The 20,616-nt window shown below is 40.7% G+C and overlaps 1 protein-coding gene across 2 annotated transcripts in view; it reads right to left on the reverse strand.

Moving 5' to 3' along the window:
* Positions 1–20,616, reverse strand: part of FAM117B (family with sequence similarity 117 member B) — a 133,019-nt gene that overhangs the window by 81,109 nt on the left and 31,294 nt on the right. Inside the window, exon 1 of one of the 2 annotated variants that reach the window (XM_017884415.1) lies at positions 9,396–9,435. The exons of the other annotated variant lie outside the window; for it this stretch is intronic. The gene's annotated coding sequence lies outside the window, so the exon portion shown is untranslated. Of the gene's footprint in view, positions 1–9,395; positions 9,436–20,616 lie in introns of those variants that run through there. 2 annotated transcript variants of the gene reach the window in all.

A 20,616-nucleotide genomic window follows, 5' to 3' on the forward strand; every position in this document is an offset into this window, starting at 1 on the left:
ATTCACTACATTCCTAACATGAAATCACAAATATGTCCAAAAACTGAAGAACAGGAAAACTAATAGAAAATACATAGAATACTAAAGATATTTAAAATTATATTTTTAAAATGATAAACTTACATGACAACTTCTTTATAAGGGAAAATTTTTTAAAAATGAGTTTCCACAATTTATTTCCAATTTTGCATCTTCTTCAGTTATTTCCATGTTTCTTTTCCAGTTAATTTCTCCACTAAGTTTTCAAACATTAACAGATACCATAACCAAATATTGATACAGACCCAGCAGTACCTAATTAATAATTTATCCTAATAAGAAAATGACTGATTTAACCAAAGTGATTTCCCATAGGCATAGTATCAAAAAGATAAGGACTGTTTTAGAAACTTAAAAATCCAATCAGTAATTATTTTTTGTTAAACATGAGGTATCATTTACATAAAATACAATGTACCAGGCTGGGTACAGTGACTCACGCCTGTAATCCCAATGCTGGGGGAGGCTGAAACGGGAGGATCATTTGTGGCTAGGAGTTTGAAACAAATCTGCGCAACACAGCAAGACCCCCATCTCTACAAAAAATGTAAAAATAAGCCAGATGTGGTGGCACGCACCTGTAGTCGCAGCTACAAGAGAGGCTGAGGCAGGGATATTGCTTGAGCCCAGCAGGTCAAGGTTATAGTGAGCTATGACTGAGTCACTGCTCTCCAGCCTTGGTGATAAGGCAACATCCTGTCTCTAAATAAATAAATAAATCTGCACCCATTTTTGGAGTTTTGAGAGCCAAATAAGCCATTAAATCACTACTACCATCAAGATTTAGAACACTGCCATAAGCCCTAAACAATTTTTCATGCTCCTTTGAAGTCAATCTCTCTCCACTCTTGAACCCAGGTAAATGCTGACCTACTTCTTATTATTAAAGGTTAGTTTTGCATTTTTTAAAGGTGTCATACAAATGTAATCACATAATACTTTTTTGTGTCTGACTTCATTCACTCGGCATAGTGTCTATGAGACCCATGCTTGTTGTTGCATGTAACGGTTCATTCCTCTTTATTGCTGAGGAGTACTCCATTGTAGATTATATGTGGTGGGAATTATGTCAACTCCTTCTGGCTCTCAGGTCTTTCGACTTAATCTAGAACTATACTGCTGGCTCCCCTGGGTCTCTAGCTTGCCTACTGCAGATAATGGGACTTCTCAGACTCCATTAGTGCATGAGACAATTCCTTAAAATAAATCTGTGTGTATGTTATTGTATCAATAAAATATATATGTATCCTATTGGTTCTTTTTCTCTGGAGAACCCAGACTAATACAAAACACTACAATTTGGTTATCTAATACCCTTTTTTTTTTTTTTTTGAGACTGAATCTTGTTCTGTTGCCCAGGTTGGAGTGCAGTGATACAATCTCAGCTCACTGCAACCTCCCCCTCCCAGGTTCAGGAGATTCTCTTGCCTCAGCCTCCTGAGCAGCTGGGATTACAGGCATACACCACCAAACCCGGCTAATTTTTGTTATTTTTAGTAGAGGCGGTTTCACCATGCTGGATAGAATGGTCTCGAACTCGTGACCTCAAGTGATCCACCTCGGCTTCTCAAAGTGCTGGGATTACAGGCATGAGCCACCACGCTTGGTCTCTAATAGCCTACTGATGGGCGTGGGATTGCTTCCAGTGTTTGACAATTAGGAAGAAGTCATATATTCTTGAAGAAATCTTTTTATGGATAAGTGTTTTCATTTTTCTTGGGTAAATAACGGAAATGCTGGATCTTAGGACAAGTGTAAGTATCACTTTATAAGAAACTGCCAAAATGTTTTCCAAACTGGTTGTACCCAGTTTACATTCCCACCAACAATGCATTACAGCTCCAGTTGTTCCACTATCTCCACTATCCTCATCAACATCTGGTATTGTCATACTTTTTCATTTCATTCATTCTAGTAGATTAGCAATGGTTCACCGTGGCTTTAATTAGCATTTCCCCAGTGCCAAATGCGGTTGAGCTAAAGTGCTTTTTGGCCACTTACACATTTTCTTCAGTGATATGTCTAATCAAATCCATTGTCAAATTTTCAACTGGTTTGCCTTCTTATTAAATTGGATTTATGTATTCTGGATGCAAGCTCTTTGTCAAATATATGCACATAAACAGTTTTGTCTTCTTTTTGGCTTGTCTTCTCAATTTTTAATGGTCCCTTTTGAATAGCATTTTTTAATTTTAATAGACTACAATTTATCAACTACTTCTTTTAATAGTTCATGCTTTTTGAGTCCTAAAAGACCTTTGCCTACTCCAAGATTAAGATGATTCGCTCCTGTTTTCTTCTAGAAGTCTTTCCATTTTACCCTTCATATTTACGTCTTTCATCCATTTGGAGTTCACTTTTGTGTATAGTTTAAGGGATTATCCCCCTCCCCCATATGGATATCCAGTTGTTCCAGAACTGTTTGTGGAAAATACTATTCTTTCTCCCACTGAATTACCTTAGGAAACTTTATTGAGATGTGTGAATTATTTCTCAATGTTCTATTCTTTTCCATTGATCTGCACCTCTGTCCAAAGGCAATGCAAGTTCTCCAATTTTAATTATTCCTTTTCAATATTGTTTTGGCTATTTTAGTCTTTGCAGTTTCATATAAGTTTTAGGATCAGAGTAGGAATTGTGACAGTTGACATCCTTAGTTTGTTCCTGATCTTATGAGGAAAAAAATATGATGTTAACCGCAGGCTTATATCATAGATACTTATATATAATAAAGCAGTCCTTTAATTAGAAGGTTGACCTCTAGTCCTAGTTTCCTAAGCATTTCTAACATGAAAAGGTGGTGAATTTTATCAAATACTTTTTCTGTATAAATTGAGATAATTGGCCAGGCACAGTAGCTCATTCCTGTAATCCTAGCACTTTGGGAGGCCGTGGCAGGTAGATCACTTGAAGTCAGGAGTTCAAAACCAGCCTGGCCAACATGGTGAAACCCCATCTCTACTAAAAATACAAAAATATTAGCCAGGCGGGTGGCATGCGCCTGTAATCCCAGCTACTCAGGAGGCTGAGGCAGAAGAATCACTTGAACCCAGGAGGTGGAGGTTGCAGTGAGCCCAGATTGCACCACTGCATTCCAGCCTGGGCCACGGAACAAGACTCTGTATCAAAAAAAAAAAAATTTTTTTTTTTGAGATAATCATGTGGTTTACCTTCTTTTCTCTTAGATAATACAGTAACAGATATACAGCCCATTCTTGTTATTTATGGTAGTTATTTGTTCTATAAAGTCACAATGAACAATAAATTAGCAAATACTGTGCCACTGTTCCTAGGGAATACAGTTGTATTCCAATAAGCCTCTAATCACAACACTTTCATCAACCAATCAATACATAACCTTGTTTAACATATGTTTCTGTTTAAAAATATCTTATTTAATACATATTACTGGTTCATTAACATTAAACTCATAGGCAGCAGCACTATAATTCATGCCTAAATGAAGTTATCTAACACATGTTAATTTCTCCAGAAGGCACATCATAGCTTTCTTGCACTTAAAAACGTTAAACAGCACTTCACTACTGTGCTTGGGGGGCATAATGATTTCAAACAACAAAATCATTAGCAAAAAATCTGAAAAATACGGCACAATCATGAAAAGGACATTTGTTTATAATACAAGAGCTGAAGAAAAAGAGAACCTTGTTTGACTCAACTGGGAACGTATATGTTGGATAATTCAAATGTTCCACTGCACAGCATGTCCACAAATGACCACAAAAGAGCAAATAAGTATTGAGTTTGGAGTTACAAATAACTTTTAGGTAGTGGGCAAATTTGCCGATACAAAATCTGCTAATAGTAAGGATGGACTGTATACTGATTTTTTTACTATTAAATCAAACTTGCATACTTGGGGTAAATTCTACCTGGACATGATACATCATCATTATATTTATATTGCTGGATCCAACTTACTAATATTTTGTCAAGAAGTTTTGGGCCAGGTGCAGTGGTTCACGCCAGTAATCCCAGCACTTTGGGAGGCCGAGGCAGGCGGACTGCTTAAGCTCAGGAGTTCGAGACCAGCCAGAGCAACATGGCAAAACCTGGTCTCTACAAAAAACACAAAAATTAAACAGGTGTGGTAGCATGTGCCTGTGGTCCCAGCTGCTCAGGAGGCTGAGGTGGGAGGGCTGCTTGAGCCCAGGAGGTCAAGGATACAGTGAACCATGACTGCAACATGCACTCGAGCCTGGGCAACAGAGGAAGACCCTGTCTCCAAAAAAAAAAAAAAATTAAAATTTTGTGTTCTGTAGTTTTCTTACCATGTCTGTGTGGCTTTGGTATTGGAATAATACTACCTCATAAATTATTTATGGTATTATCTCTTCTATTTTCTTAAAGGGTTTATGGGCAATTGGTATTATTAAAACTCTTTCTTAAAACTCTGACAATTTACAACTGAAGACATTTGGCCTGGAGTTTTCTTTTTGGGAAGATCTTAAATTATGAATTTTTTGGCCAGGCACAGTGGCTCACGCCTGTAATCCCAGCACTTTGGGAGGCCAAGGTGGGTGGATTACGAGGTCAGGAGTTCAAGACCAGCCTGGCCAAGATGGTGAAACCCTGTCTCTACTGAAAATGCAAAAAAATTAGCCGGGTGTGGTGGCACGCATCTGTAATCTCAGCCACTCCGTAGGCTGAGGCAGAGAACTGCTTAAACCTGGAAGGGCGGAGGTTGCAGTAAGCCAAGATCACGCCACTGCACTTCAGCCTGGGCAACAGAGTGAGACTCAGTCTCGAAAAATAAATAAATAAATAATGAATTTTTAAATAGATATAGGGATATTCACGTTTTCTATTTCTTCCTAAGTCCGTTTTGCCTGTTTATTTTAAGGAATTTTTCCATTTCATCTAAGTTGTTGAATTTATTGGCATAAAGTTGTCCATAACGTTCCTTTATTATCCTTTTAATTTACATACGATCTGTAGTAACATCTACTTTTTCATTCCTGGTATTTAAAACTTGTATCTTTTTTTCCCTTCATACATTTAACTAAAGGTTTATCAATTTTATTTATCCTTTCTAAGAACCTGCTTGTGATTTGACTAATTCCTCTACTAAACAGGTTTTTGTTTTGTTTTGTTTCGTTTTTTGTTTTTTTGAGACGGAGTCTCACCCTGTAGCCCAGGCTGGGGTGTAGTGGCTTGATCTCGGCTGACTGCACCCTCTGCCTCCCGGGTTCAAGCAATTCTCCTGCCTCAGCCTCCCAAAATGCTAGGATTACAGCCATGAGCCACCACACCTGGCCAACAGTTTCCTATTTCACTGGATTCTATTGCCTTTATGATTTCCTTTTGTCTACTTGCTTCGGGTTTAGTTCTTTTTCTAGATTAAGGTAGATACTTAAATTATCATTTTAGACCTTTCTTTCTAATATAACCATTTAAAGCTATATATTTTCTTCTACATGTTTTAACTGTATGCCACAAAATGTATTATGTGCTTTCATTACCATTCAGTTCCAAATATTCTGCGACTTCTTCTTTGATCCATGGATTCTTTAGAAATGTTTAATTTCCAAATACCTGAGATTTTTCAAAAATCTTTCTGTTACTGACTTCTAATTTAATTCTGTTGTGGTCAGTGAACATATTCTATATTTCACTCTCTTTAAAGTTACTGAAACTTATTTTATGGCTCAGCATACAATTTATGCTGGTGAATGTTCTAGGTGCAATTGAAAAGAATATGTACTGTGCTATTGGTGCAGTTGAAAAGAATATGTACTGTGCTATTGAAGCAGGACATTTCCCTGACCCCTTCTCAGGCAGTAACAGCGATGCATGGGCGCTGAAACTAGCCAGTCACTTCAGCGCTAGCAGGGGTGAACTTCCATTCACTTGTTGCTCCACCCCTTGCAGGAGGGGGAGCACAGGTGAGAGGGTGCAGGAGTCAGGGCGACTGCTTTTGGGTGCAGGCAAGAGCGAGCTCCATACTAGTCCCAAGGCATCATCTAGGGGAGGGTGCTCATGACCCTTGAAGCCCGAGGGGAAGTGTTACAGCACCCTTTGAACTTTGCCATCCGCAAACGGATTAAGAGTTAACAGCTCAGTGGAGGGTCAGTGTGACAGTCTTTTGCACCCACATTCGTGGCATCTGAGTTCTTGTCCAGCACCCAGGAGGAATGAGGTCACACGAACGAATAGGAAATATAAATGCGGGGGATTTTATTGCTGATGAAAATGGCTCTCAGTGCGAAGGAGAGCTGAAACGGAGATAGAGCGGTAAGGTATTCTTCCCCTAGAGTCCAGCCATCCAGACTCCTCTCTGAAGTCAAACTGCTTCTGACATCCAACTGTAGTCTCCAATGTCTAGCTGCTTCTCTTCCCTCTGCCAGCAAGGGCACAGGATGAGGGGCAGGACAGGCCATGGGTCGTTTTGGAAAAGGCAACATTTGACCGGACAAACAAGGATGTCAGTTCTCACACTGGTCCATGGTACCAGGCTTTTTCAGTTTGAGGGTGGGACCCTCACCAGGGACTCATCCTCTTCTGCCCAGAATTTCCCTGCCTCCTGTCCCTACCACTGTTACTGAGTGTTCTACAATGCAACTTAGATTATATTTGTTGATAATGTTATTAAGTCTTCTAAATTCTTATTTTCTCTCCACTTATACTATCAATTACTAGTAAACAAATGTTGAACACCACTTCATGAATTTTGAATTTTTCCTATTGGATGCAAACACTCTTACAATTGATAAATTAACCTCCTTGTCATTTTGAAATGTCCCTGTTTTTTCTTGGTAATATGTCTTACTCTGAAGTCTCCCTCAAACAGTAATCATTATATTAGCTTTCCTATGCTCAGTTTTGTACAGTGCTTATTTTTCCATCTTTATACTTTTAACCTGTTTCTTTATATTGAATGTCTTGGTAGATGTCATATAATTAGATCTTACTTTTGTTAAATCCAGTCTGATAATCTCTGTATTTTAATTCAAATGGTTAAACTATTTAATATTATATGGTCATACCAACCTATCATCTTGCTTGTTTTCCATTTTCTCTACATGTTCTTTGTTCTTTTTTCCCCTTCTCTTCCTTCATAATCTTGGTTTGGTTGGTAATCTACTGAAACATTAGCTGTTTCTTTTACTTTTCGCTTAGTTGCTCTATCTAGGGTTTTATAATGTGCATCTAACTTTTCACACTGTACCTTCAAATAAAAATACATCATTTTACATATAACATAAGACCCTTAGGCCTAACACTTCCATTGCTGCTTCCTGTCTTTGTGCTACTATTGTCATTCCTTTTATGTAGACATTATACACACACAATGTGCTATTATTTTGCTTTAGGCAATTATCTCATAAAGAAATCAAATAATGTCCAAAAAGTCCCTTTATCTTACTCATTGACTATTTCTGGAGCTTATTCTTTTGCATACCAAGTTTCTATCAGATATTATTTTCCTTCCACCTGAAGAACTACCTTTAGCATTTTTTATAGTGTAATTTACTCTCAGGTTTTGTATGTATAAAAAGTCTTTATTTCGAAGGATTTTTTGCTGGGTATAAAATTCAACCTAGGTTTACAGTTTCATTTTATCTATTAGCACTTTAACAATGCCAAATTCTATTTTGCTCTGTCTTACATTGTTTCTGGCAAGAAATTTGCCCTTTTAGTTGTTTTTCTGTACATAAAATGTCATTTTTCTTTAGCTGTTTAAAAAACTTTTTTTCTCTTTATCACTGGTTTTCAGCCATCTGATTATGGTGCCTTGGTATGGTCTTCTTTGTGTTGATTCTGCTTGAGATTAATTGAACAACTTGAGTCTGCATGATTATAGTTTTTATAAAGTCAGGAAAATTTTACAGCCATTATTTCTTCAAACTTTTTTTGTGGCTCTTTCTTCTTCCTTCTGAGAGTACAATCACGCCCATGTTATCACACAGATCACAAAGGTTCTGTTCATTGTTTCTTTTAATCTTTCTCTTACATTCAATTTTTGTGTGGTTTCTACCGCTGTTTTCAACTTCACTGATCTTTTTCATCAGATAAGAAACTGCTGTTGTCTGCTGTTAACCTTGATCAGTAAATTTTCATTTCAGTTAAATTTCATTTTAGAAATTTTGGTCAGTTCTTTTGTTTCATTTTCTCTTTATAATTATGTTTTCCTTTACATCTCTGAGCACACTGAACATATTTATAATGCCAGTTTTAAAATTTTTTGTCATATAAAATCATCCGTTATTTCATAGTCTGTTTCCACTGCTATAGTTTTCTGATTATAGTTTACATTTTCCTGCTTCCAGTAATTTTTTACTGGATGCTAGACAGTATTGTGTTTTTAAGTATCAGGATTTTGTTATCGTTCTTGAAAGATTCTTGTGCTTTGTTCTAAAAGTCAGTTAAGTAACCTGTTTACCAACTTGATCCTTAAAGTTTGTTTTAAGCTTTTGTTTGGACAGACTTGGAGTAGCCTTTACTCTAGGCTAATTTAGCCCCACTTTTTTTTTCTTCTTCTTCTTCTTCTTTTTGAGACGGGAGTCTCGCTCTGTTGCCTAGGCTGGAGTGCAGCAGCACGATCTCAGCTCACTGCAAGCTGCTCCGCCTCTCCGGGTTCACGCCATTCTCCTGCCTCAGCCTCCGAGTAGCCTGGACCTTACCGGTTGCTGTGCTCATCTCTGTAGTCCTCTTCAGCTATCTTCTGGCGTCTCTTGAAGGCGGAGGAACGTGTGAACCCGGAAGGAGGAGGTTGCAGTGAGCTGAGATCGTGCCATTGCATTCCAGCCTGGGTGACAAGAGCAAGACTTTGTCTAAAAAATAATAATCATAATAACAACATTTTTTTTAAACTCCACTCTTACAGTTATTTGAAAATAAAAGTTGTTGTTACAGTCGCCTGTAGTGCTATAGAATACTAGAACTTATTCCTTCTATCTAGCTGTACTTTAGTAGTCTTTAACCAACCTCTCCCTGCGCACCCCCACCAACCCCCTACCCTTCCCTGCCTCCAGTAACTACTATTCTATTCTCTATTTTCATGAGATCAACGTTTTCGCTTTCCCATGAGTAAAATGTGTTATTTATTTTCTATGCCTGGCTTATTTCACTTAATTTTAGTTCTCCCAGGATCATTCACGTTGTTGTAAAACACAGAATTTCATTCTTTTTATGGCTAAGTAGTATTCCATTATGTATATATACCACATTTTCTTTATCCACTCATCTACTGATGGACATTTATACTGATTCTGTATCTTGGCTATTGTGAAGACTGCAGCAATAAACGTACGGGTGCAAGTACCTCCTTAACATGCTCATCTCCTCTCCTTTGGATATACACCTAGTAGTGGGATTGCTGGGTCCAGCCTCACCTTTGAGGAAGAGTCAGGAACTTCAGCAGACACTGTGGCCACTTCCTGGTTCTGGTTCTGGCTGCCGACTGGTCAGTCCAGCTAAGGAAGCACCAAGTTTCTTTTTTTTTTTTGAAATGGAGTCTCACTCTGCTGCCCAGGATGGAGTGTAGTGGCGCAATCTCGGCTCACTGCAAGCTCTGTCTCCCGGGTTCACACCATTGTCCTGCCTCAGCCTCCCCAGTAGCTGGGACTACAGGTGCCCGCCACCACGCCCAGCTAATTTTTTTGTATTTTTAGTAGAGATGGGGTTTCACCGTGTTAGCCAGGATGGTCTCGATCTCCTGACCTCGTGATCCGCCCACTTCAGCCTCCCAAAGTTCTGGGATTACAGGCGTGAGCCACCTCGCCCAGCAGTAATCTAGTCCTACTTTTAAGGCATGGCCCTTTTGGGCTCTACTGAACATACTGGGGGGATCAAAAACAACTCAGCACTCTGGTAAGTGCTTTACAACTCCCTAACTCCGGGAATTACTTATCTTAGAGCTCCTCAGTCATTCCTTGTCCAGCCTAACGGAGTTTCACTGTACACACATTCTATATATTCCTTCAGGAAAAGCTAAAGAAAACACCTATTTGGATTTCTAGAGCTCTTTTTCTATACAGTTCCCTCTTCTCCGAAACTTTGTCCAGCTTTTTCCAGCCACTGCAACCTCTGTGAATTCCAATCCCTATCTCATTGAATCAACAAGGCATCATACCCTGAGATTCCCCTGCCTACAGGGGATCCACAATGTGTCTTCTGGCAGAAATCTAAGGCAATCATAGTGCTCACCTTACTATGTTTCCCTTTTCTCAAAAATAATTTTCCCACAATGCCTGTAATCTAATATCTAAAAAATAGTTGTTTGATTATATCTTTTATCCAATTTTCTCACTGTTTACCATAGAAGGGACTATTTCTCCATCATGGTCAGAAACAGAAGTCTCTTCATGTCCAAGTACTAATATATCATATTATTGTGATATTGTTACAGGAGTTATTAAGAAATTATTTTAGGCAGATAGAGAGGAAAAGGAGTCCTTGGGAAGTTTTTGTTTCTTTTAAAGCAGCTCCAGAAATGTTTCTTGTCTATAGCAGGAAAGCCCCGGCTCTTAGAGCTGGGCCAGCAAACTTTGATATGCAAATGCTGGCCATTAGAAACTGGGTCTACCCTTGCCCAGGTGCAGGAGCTCACGTGTCTAATCTCAACACTGTGAGAGGCAGAGGCGGACAGATCACCCGAGGTCAGGAATTCAAGACCAGCCGGCCAACGTGGAGAAACCCCATCTCTACTAGAAAAGTACAAAATTAGCCAGGTGTGGTGGCGCATGCCTATAATCCCAGCTACTCAGGAGGACGACGCGGGAGGATTGCTTGAAGCCAGGAGGCAAAGGTTGCAGTGAGCTGAGATCTCGCCATTGCACTCCAGCCACCGCACTCCAGCCTGGGCAACAAGAGGAAACTCCGTCTCAAAAAAAAAAAAAAACTGGGTTCACTCAAACATGGCGATTCCCACTGTCTTCTTCCTTGCCCCAACATGTGCCTGGCAATGTGGCTGCCCCCACATATCCCCATGTATGTTGAACATCATAGCGCCCTGCATTTGCGTATTAAAAGGCTAGGGTGGGAGGGCCAGTTTTTTCACAGGCTATGTGAATGACATGACATTTGGTCAAACCAATCCCCTGAGACCTATGCAAATCAAACACCACCTCCACCAGCCTCCTCATGTAAGCAGCCACTTTTCCACTGCACACAGGGTTTCCTCTCTTGGCTTAGGAGCCCCACTCCCTCTGTCTCCGTATGAGGGAGCTTCTTCCTTCTCTCTTGCCTATTAAACTCTTCGCTCCTTAAAACTACTCCACGTGTATCTCTGTCATTTTATCCAAATCGGTGCAAGACTAAGGACCCTGGTGTTCCTCTACTCATCGGAGCTGTATCAATATGATAATCATATGATACAATGATTATAATACCTATCATATTAATTATACCATACTTTAAACTGACTCCTGCTGTATCATCTAGAACTACAAACAACTCTTTTGCTCTGTGAGTTGTTTTATTCACGAAACAGTTTTCTATGCATCAAGGACTAGATGAATAATAGCGAGAAAAACTGCTAAACACAACAAACATTGAGCAATTCATACTTATTAGGCACTGAGCAAACTGCTTCCATGCATTACCTAATTTAAACCTCATAATAACACTCTGAGGCAGAAATTACTCAATTCGTTAATTCAATAAATATTTATTAAGCCCTATTATGACTCCAGGCTCTTCTAGGTGTTAGTAGTGAGCACACAAGTAAAAATATAGAGACTTTAGGAGTTTATATTCTACTATCATTAATCCTACCCTCCAGATGAAGAAAGTGAGACATGGAAAACTTAAGTAACCTATCACTTAGTTTGTAAGGGACAGAGCCAAGGCTTGAGTGTAAATCTCTTTAAAATTAGAATCTGAGCAAGATCTAAACTACTACACGTTAGAAGGCCTCTCACAGAATTCATAGCCTAGCGAGAAATACAAACAAGTATATATAACACAGTATGATAAATACTGTAAGAGTGGTATGTCCATACTATTAGAGGAAAACTCACAGGGCACCTCTTGCATTTTACGATAAGCAGCAAGAAGAAATCCAGGGGCAGCTTTCATACATAGCTTAGAAATCTCTTTGGGGCCGGATGTGGTGGCTCACGCTGTAATCCCAGCACTTTGGGAAGCCGAGGCAGGCGGATCACGAGGTCAGGAGATCGAGACCATCCTGGCCAATATGGTGAAACCCCGTCTCTATTAAAAACACAAAAATTAGCTGGGAATGGTGGCATGTGCCTGTAATCCCAGCTACTCGGGAGGCTGAGGAAGGAGAATCACTTAAACCCTGGAGGTGGAGGTTGCACTGAACCAAGATCGCGCCACTGTGCTCCTGCCTGGTGACAGAGTGAGAATGTCTCAAAAGGAAGAAGGAAAAAAAAAGAAGAACTCTCTTTGGTTTAGTAACACCCAGTTCGTCAACCAAGCTTCCTATTTTCCACGCTATTAATGGCAAGAGTGCTTCTAAGCTTTCTGCCTCTACATAACAAGAATTCTCCTTCCTCCACTTTTCAACAATATGCTTCTCATCACCTTTTAAGTCCTTAACCCCAGCTTCCTCAAAGTACAGATTTATGCCAATGGTCTGCTCAAGGGAATTTCTCTATCATGACTGACAAAATTCTTCCAACCTCCAGCCACTTCTAAGGCTTCTTCCGCATTTCTACATATTTGCTGTGGCAGCACCCCTCTTTCAGGCATCAAAATTTTTATTAATTAACTACTGTTACAGAAAAAATTACCCCAAAACTTAGTGGCTTAAAACAATGAACATTTGGCCAGGTGTAGTGGCTCACACCTGTAATCCCAGCACTTTGGGAGGCTGAGGTGGGTGGATCACGAGGTCAGGAGTTCCAGACCAGCCTGACCAACATGGTGAAACCCCGTCTCTATTAAAAATACAAAAATTAGCCAGGTGTGGTGGCGCATGCCTGTAATCCCAGCTACCCGGGAGGCTGAGGCAGGAGAATCACTTGAACCTGGGAGGCAGAGGTTGCAGTGAGCTAAGATAGTACCACCACTGCACTTCAGCCTGGGCAGCAAAAGCGAAACTCCATCTCAAAAAAAAAAAAAAAGAAGATTAATTATCTCATAGATTCTCAGTGTCAGAAATCCAGGTATGATTCAGCTGGATGCCTCTGGCTCAGCGTCTATCACAAGGTATCAGCTGGGACTGCAGTTATCAAGGCTAAAATGGATTTTCTTCCAAGTTCATTCACATGGCTACTGGCAAACCTCAGTCCCGTGCTGACTGTTGCTGGCCAGAGACACTAGTTTCTTGCTACATGGGTCTCTCCAGAAGACTATATAAATGTAGCAAGTTGCTTCCCCAAGAGAACAAGGACTCAGAACAAGCAAGTAAGAAGGGAAGAGTAATACATAAGTGACAATCTTTCAGTAACCTAATCTCAGAAGTGACATCCCATCACTTTTGCTATATTCCTTTTTTTTTTTTTTTTTTTTTTTGAGACGGAGTCTTGCTCTGTCCCCCAGGCTGGAATGCAGTGGCACGATCTTGGTTCACTGCAACCTCTGCCTCCCAGGTTCAAACGATTCTCCTGCCTCAGCCTCCCGAGTAGCTGGGATCACGGGCACATGCCACCACACCTGGCTAATTCTTCTATTTTTAGTAGAGACGGGGTTTCACTATGTTGGCCAGGCTGGTCTCAAACTCCTGACCTCAAGTGATCCGCCCACTTCGGCCTCCCAAAATGCTAGGATTACAGGGGTGAGCCGCCACGCCCAGCCTGCTGTATTCTTTTGTTAGAATTGAGTCACTAGGTCCTGCTCACACACAAAAAGGAGGATATTACACAGGGCATGAACACAAGAAGGTGGGAACAACTGGGAGCCATCTCAGAGGTTGCCTACCACTAGGGGTATGACCAAGGTGCTAACCACCACAAATGAGGGGTACTAAAGAAGAGAGGAAATGCCTAGAAGAGCAAGCAGAGGTTTTCTGAGAAGAAGACCCCTTGCCTTTTTTTTTTTTTTTTTTTTTGGAGACAGGGTCTCACTCTTGCCCAGGCGGTAGTGCAATGGCACTAACTTGGATCACGGCAATCTCTGCCTCCTGGGCTTAAGTGACCGTCCCTCCACAGCCCCCCAAGTAGCTGGGNAGACAGAGAATCGCCTGTTGCTCAGGCTTTTTTGTTGTTGCTTTTTTAAGAGACAGGGTCTTACTCTGTTGCCCAGGCTGGGGTATAGTGACACTCATTATGACCTTGACCTCCTGTACTCGGGCAATCCTCCCACCTCAGCCTCTTGAGTAGCCGAGACTACAGGCATGCGCCACCACGCCTGGGCTAAGTTTTAAATTTTTTGTAGAGATGGGGTCTCGCTATGTGATCAGGCTGGTCTTGAACTCCTGGTCTCAAGCAATCCTCCTGCCTGAGCCCCACAAAGGGCTGGGATTACAAGTGGGAGCCACTGCATCCGGCCCCAACTTGTAAAAATGAGAACTTGAAAGTGATGGAGGAAGAAAGAGTATGCCACAAAAACAAAAGCAAAATGGTGAATTATAGTTCTAGAAACTCCATGTATCTTATGATGATTGAAAGAAAAAGACTGTGCAATATGACCATGAATTGGCCAGAGAAGGTCCTAGATGCTATGCCAAGGATTTTGGTTTTTATCCTAAAGGCGTTAAGGGAAATGACATAATTAGACTTGTATTTTAGAAGAAATTTTTGGACAACACTATGGATGGAGAAGAAACTGGGTGAGGAAGATCTGTTAAGTAGCTATTGTAGTAAACTAAGTGAGCAAAGCAACCAGAATCATGCAACATGAAATGTTTTACAGCAACTCAGGAGGTTGGTAGTACCAGGTCCTCCTAGGGGTATTTCTCTGTGCCTCTGTGCTATGTCCATATTGAAGGGAAGGGGAACAGAAGTGCAGCAGAGTAAAGTATGGAATTGAAAACCATCCAGACCTGGTTCAAATTCAACCTCATCACTTACACTAAGTTTTATTACCAACTGGTTAAGTTCCTTAATTGTTCCGATAACAGTGTTGTTATGAGGATTAAGTGAAAACATAAATGTACAGAGCCCAGACACAGTAAATAGTACCTAGCATTATTATGTGTCCCCCAAGTTTCAGGCTTAGGCAACTAGGAGATAATTAGCTCAGTTTCAAACCCACTGAGTTTGATATAGCTATATGATATCAAATTCAGACTTGATAGACAATTTTATACATTAGCATGGATTTAAGAGTGTGTCTGGAGTTCTGTACCAGAAGGAGAAATTTAGAAGTAATCAAGTATAGACAGGTTAAAGCCATGGATAGCAGCTAATGAAGAGAAGTAAGTACTGTATGGAACCCTAGGAAACTGTAACATTTCAGGGGTTGGGGGGTGGCACCGGGAGGAACATTTCAGATACCTGCAAATAAAGAGAAGTTTGAAAAGAAACTGCCTCACTAGATTGCTATGCGGATTAAATCAAAAATATATGCAAAACTCCTATCATGTAGAAGACACTACAATCTCGTTCAAGAGCCATTTCAATAAAGTCATCAGGCAAAAGTCACAATGAATATTCTGAAGCACACACAGGAAGAAGTTAGACATAACCTTTTCAAGAAGGCTCCTTATAAAGAGAGAAAGAAATAAAGTAAAATCCATATAAAATAGGATAGGCCAGGCACAGTGGCTCATGCCTGTAATCCCAACACTTTGGAAGGCCAAGTCGGGTGGATCACCTGAGGTCAGGAGTTCGAGACCAGCCTGACCAATATTGTGAAACCCTGTCTCTACCAAAAATACAAAAAGTAGCCGGGCGTAGTGGCGGGCAACTGTAATCCCAGCTACTCGGGAGGTTGAGGCAGGAGAATGGCTTGAACCCAGGAGGCAGAGGTTGCAGTAAGCGGAGATTGTACCACTGCACTCCAGCCTGGACAAAAAAAAAAGGGTAGAAGGAATGACTCGCCTTTAATTCATCACTCCAGAGCAGGAACTAGCAACTTTAGTCCAAAGCAAACAGTAAGAGGAAATACTTAATGGTGAATTAAGGATTTAGCCCTCTAGCATACACAAAATCAGCCAGCTACAACCAAAGTTCACACTGCCTCAGTTTGTAAATACGCCATAGCTCCCTTCTAGACTCTCGTTGTAATCTTTCATTTCTTTTGCAAACAATTAAAAAAAAAAAAAAAAAAAAAAAAAAAAAAAAACACTGCAACAGACCCACTTGCAACCAAAAATATGTTAACACCAGTTTTCAAAGAGTGACAATAAAGGAGCAAAATGGCCGGGCGCGGTGGCTCAAGCCTGTAATCCCAGCACTTTGGGAGGCCGAGACGGGCGGATCATGAGGTCAGGAGATCGAGACCATCCTGGCTAACACGGTGAAAACCCGTCTCTACTAAAAAAAATACAAAACCTAGCCGGGCGAGGTGGCGGGCGCCTGTAGTCCCAGCTACTCGGGAGGCTGAGGCAGGAGAGTGGCATAAACCCGGGAGGCGGAGCTTACAGTGAGCTGAGATCCGGCCACTGCACTCCAGCCTGGGCGACAGAGCGAGACTCCGTCTCAAAAAATAAATAAATAAATAAATAAATAAAATAAAATAAAATAAAGGAGCAAAGTATGGAAAGTGAAGAGAACTTAAGTCTCATATTTCAAAAGGTACTTTAAGATCGTTTTGATTTTTAAAAGAAATGAGGTCTCACTCTGTCACCCAGTCTGGAGTGCAGTGGCATGAACGCAGTTCACCGTAGTCTTGACCTTCCAGGCTCAAGCAATCCTCTCACCTCCTCCTCCAGAGTAGCTGCAACTACAGGTGCATGCCACCATGTCACCTTGCCTGGCTATTTTTTTAATTTTTGTAGAGACAAGGTCTCGCCATGATGTTGCCCAGGCTGGTCACGAACTCCTGGTCTCAAGCAATCCTCCCATCTCAGCTTCCCAAAGTGCTAGGATTACAGGGGTGAGCCACCATACCCAGTCTGTCACCTCTGATCTTATACATTCAATAAATATTTACTAAATTATGATATACATAGATACCAAGTGCTGTCAAAACTTTAAAAAGGAAATTAAGAAAATTCCACTGCATTTCTTTGTTAGATGCCAAATTAATGAAGATATCAAATTTCAATTTTGTGAAAAACTAAATGACTTCCCTTTATTTTTACTGTTTGTAAAAGGAAATAGTGAGCTAAAAGCAAAAAAAGAAAACAGTGCCAGGTGCGGGTGGCTCACACCTGTAATCCCAGCACTTTGGGAGGCTAAGGCAGGTGGATCACTTGAGATCAGGAGTTTAAGACCAGCCCTGGCCGATATGGTGAAACCCCATCTCTACTAAAAATACAAAAATTTAGCCAGGCGTGGTGGTGCACACCTGTAATCCCAGCGAATAGGGAGGTTGAAGTGGGAGAATCGCTTGAACCCAGGAGGTGGAGGTTGCAGTGAGCCAGGATCGTGCCACTATACTCCAGCCTGGGCGACAGAGCAAGGCTCCATCTCAAAAAAAAAAAAAGGTGGGGGGGGAGGGTGCAGGGGGCGGAAATAGTAATTAATTATATGCTCAACGTGTAAATAAAAAAGAAGAAATGTGATTTTTACAGGCCTTGAAGACCCTATTAAAATTAATGAAATTTTGACAGCTAAGCGAAAATTCTTCAGGGTCAAATGGGTCAGAGACCATGCTTCCTTATAATTCCCAGGTTCCTGGATTAAGAAAATGTGGCACATATATACCAGGGAATACTATGCAGCCACAAAAATGGATGAGTTCATGTCCTTTGTAGGGACATAGATGAGGCTGGAAACCAACATTCTGAGCAAACTATCTCAAGAACAGAAAACCAAACACTGCATGTTCTCACTCATAGGTGGGAACTGAACAATGAGAACACTTGGACACAGGGTGGGAACATCACACACCAGGGCCTGTCATGGGGTGGGGAGAAGGGGGAGGGATAGCGCTAGGAGAAATACCTAATGTAAATGACGAGTTAATGGGTGCAGCACACAAACATGGCACATGTATACATATGTAACAAACCTGCATGTTGTGCACATGTACCCTAGAACTTAAAGTGTAATTAAAAAAAAAAAAAAAAAAAACAATTCCCAGGTTCCCTTCCAGTTAGGTCAGAGCCAAGTAACTGGTCTGGCCATGGGTTATGAATGAAGTAACTAACACATCTAAAGCTGATGTACTTTCTCCATGATTTTTCCCATCCACGTGGCTGAACAGAAAAAAACTCTCAGATTGTGGAGTTTCAGCTTAGGTCTCTGAGTCACTGATTGGAAGAGAGCTCTGCCAGAGAGCCACCCAACCTATATTGAACATGATAAACCTCTGTTCAGTCACAACCATTTCTGGGATTTGCTGCAGCAGGCAGTGGTAACCACCCTAATGCAAAGCAAATAAACTGAACCAGCATGGGAGGGGCATGGCTAGGGTAGGCACTTACACTACTCTATCAATATATGGGAATTTTAATGAAAATCAAAAGAAAAATGCACCTATTTTGAGAATATACAATATATTTCACCATTTATAGCTGAATCTATCAATGTCCCACCCATTTCCATTCACAGCCAGTGTGGAGAGCACCTGCAGTTTCTATGAACAGTTCTCCAGACAATTTCTCAGCATCTGGGCCACTCTGCCAGAGTTTTCTCTACCTGAAGGAGCATACTCAGCTTGGCAGCAGGACAAGCAAGACAGCCGGGGCCTTACTCCCAGAAACCTCAACCAGTGAAGGGCAACAGGTAGTATATGTCTTATCCCTCAATGGGACAATCCAGAGGCATATTCTCTATATAATCTAGCAGAGGGAGCTCAGCGAGACTGATGACCAGTTGCCCAATGTGGTATACTATTTATTAAAGCATGCTTATTAACTTTTGTCCCTTCCCTGTCTCTTTCCTACTTCCTCAACATCCTTAAATGAACTATTTGGAACCAAACAAATCCTTGTCTCAGCGTCTTCTTTTGGTGGAACCCAAATTAAAACATCATGTAGCATTAATCTCAAAACAGTGTTTATGATCTACAAAACCAACCTTCCTGTCAATACAATAAATTATTGGGAACAATATATTTAAATCATTAAGCTATTTGTCTGGCTCTTTTGATATCAAACTGAAGATCACAATTACTTTAGATTTAGAAATAAGGAGTAAGATCAACACTTTCAAGCATTCAAAATTAGTAAAGCTTTGCATATTTGGCAAATTTATTTGCAGCTTTAAATACAAGGAATTAAACTTCAAAATGCAAACACCATGCTAGCACTATTTTTGCCTGCCCAGTATACTCATTTCCCCCCAGGCCTTCCTGTCTTTTGGTAACAGATGCTAGTCCCTAACAGCGTGAGTACATGACCAGCCTCAGTTAATAACAATACTTCATTCTTCTGAAGTACTGAAGTATAGTGCAGTAACTGACTCTGAAATGGGTACAGAATGAAACATAATCCTTCCCTTTAATTTTTCTAGCTGGAGTTGGTGGAAAAGAAGCCCTCTTGCCTTGTGGGTCTTGCAGATGGAAATATGAATCTTGAATGGTCTGTGGCCCTATTCCCTGCTATGTAGACAAAGTCTCTACACTAGAAAGTATGCTCCTTGGCTGGGGGCAGTGGTTCATCCCAGTACTTTAGGAGGTTGAGGCAGGAGGATCACTTGTCATCAGGAGTTCAAGACCAGCCTGGTCAACATGTTTCGTGAAACCCCATCTCTAAAAATACAAAAATTAGCTGGACATGGTGGCAGGCGCCTGTAATTCCAGCTACTCAGGAGGCTGAGGTCTGAAAACCACATGAACCAGGAGGCAGAGGGTTGCAGTGAGCCGAGATTGTGCCACTGCACTCTAGACTGGGCGACAAGCTAGACTCCATTTCAAAAAAGAAAAGAAAAAAGAAAGTATGCTCCTGAGGACAGAAGCTTGATGTGTCTTATTCCTTTTTTCATTTTTGCCCATTAAGCCTTTAGAACAAATCGGTATGTCTTATTTCACCACTTGTTTCCCCAGCAACTAAACAGCCAGGTACTCAATAAAGACTTGTTGATTTAGACAGTACACGAGAATGAAGCTAACAAACAGATCCACATGAAAGATTAAGAAATTAACAGAATGTCCTGAAAGTACTTAATCTTTGTGGCCACATCTATCCATGTTTGTGGCTATTTCTTCAGTTCTACTGTCCTTCTGCTTTTTAAGCTGAGTAGTCATTTGCAATCAAGAGTCTAGAAAATACTTCAAGCAAACAAAGAAAAAAATCCAACAAATCGGATAAAGCAGATTCGTGCTTTAATATTTCTTCATCTTTGACCCAATAAAGCACTCAAAGATAAGGGGGGAAAAGGCAATACTCATCCAGTATTTTGTTCTGAAAATGATTTAAGGAAATACTTTCATAATGACATGCCTGAAAATCCCACATGAAACAATGTGAAAAACATTTTTTCTTAGTTATGTTCCATGTTCGCTAAAATATCTCAAACAATAATTTTTATCATTCAAATTTGACTCAGTTAATAGAGTAACTTCCAAAAAAAATCTAGAAAATTTGAGGAGGGGCCGGGCGCGGTGGCTCAAGCCTGTAATCCCAGCACTTTGGGAGGCCGAGACGGGCGGATC

Source organism: Rhinopithecus bieti, unplaced genomic scaffold, assembly GCF_001698545.2.
Source record: "Rhinopithecus bieti isolate Rb0 unplaced genomic scaffold, ASM169854v2 scaffold_14229, whole genome shotgun sequence".
NCBI classification, from domain to species: domain Eukaryota; kingdom Metazoa; phylum Chordata; class Mammalia; order Primates; family Cercopithecidae; genus Rhinopithecus; species Rhinopithecus bieti.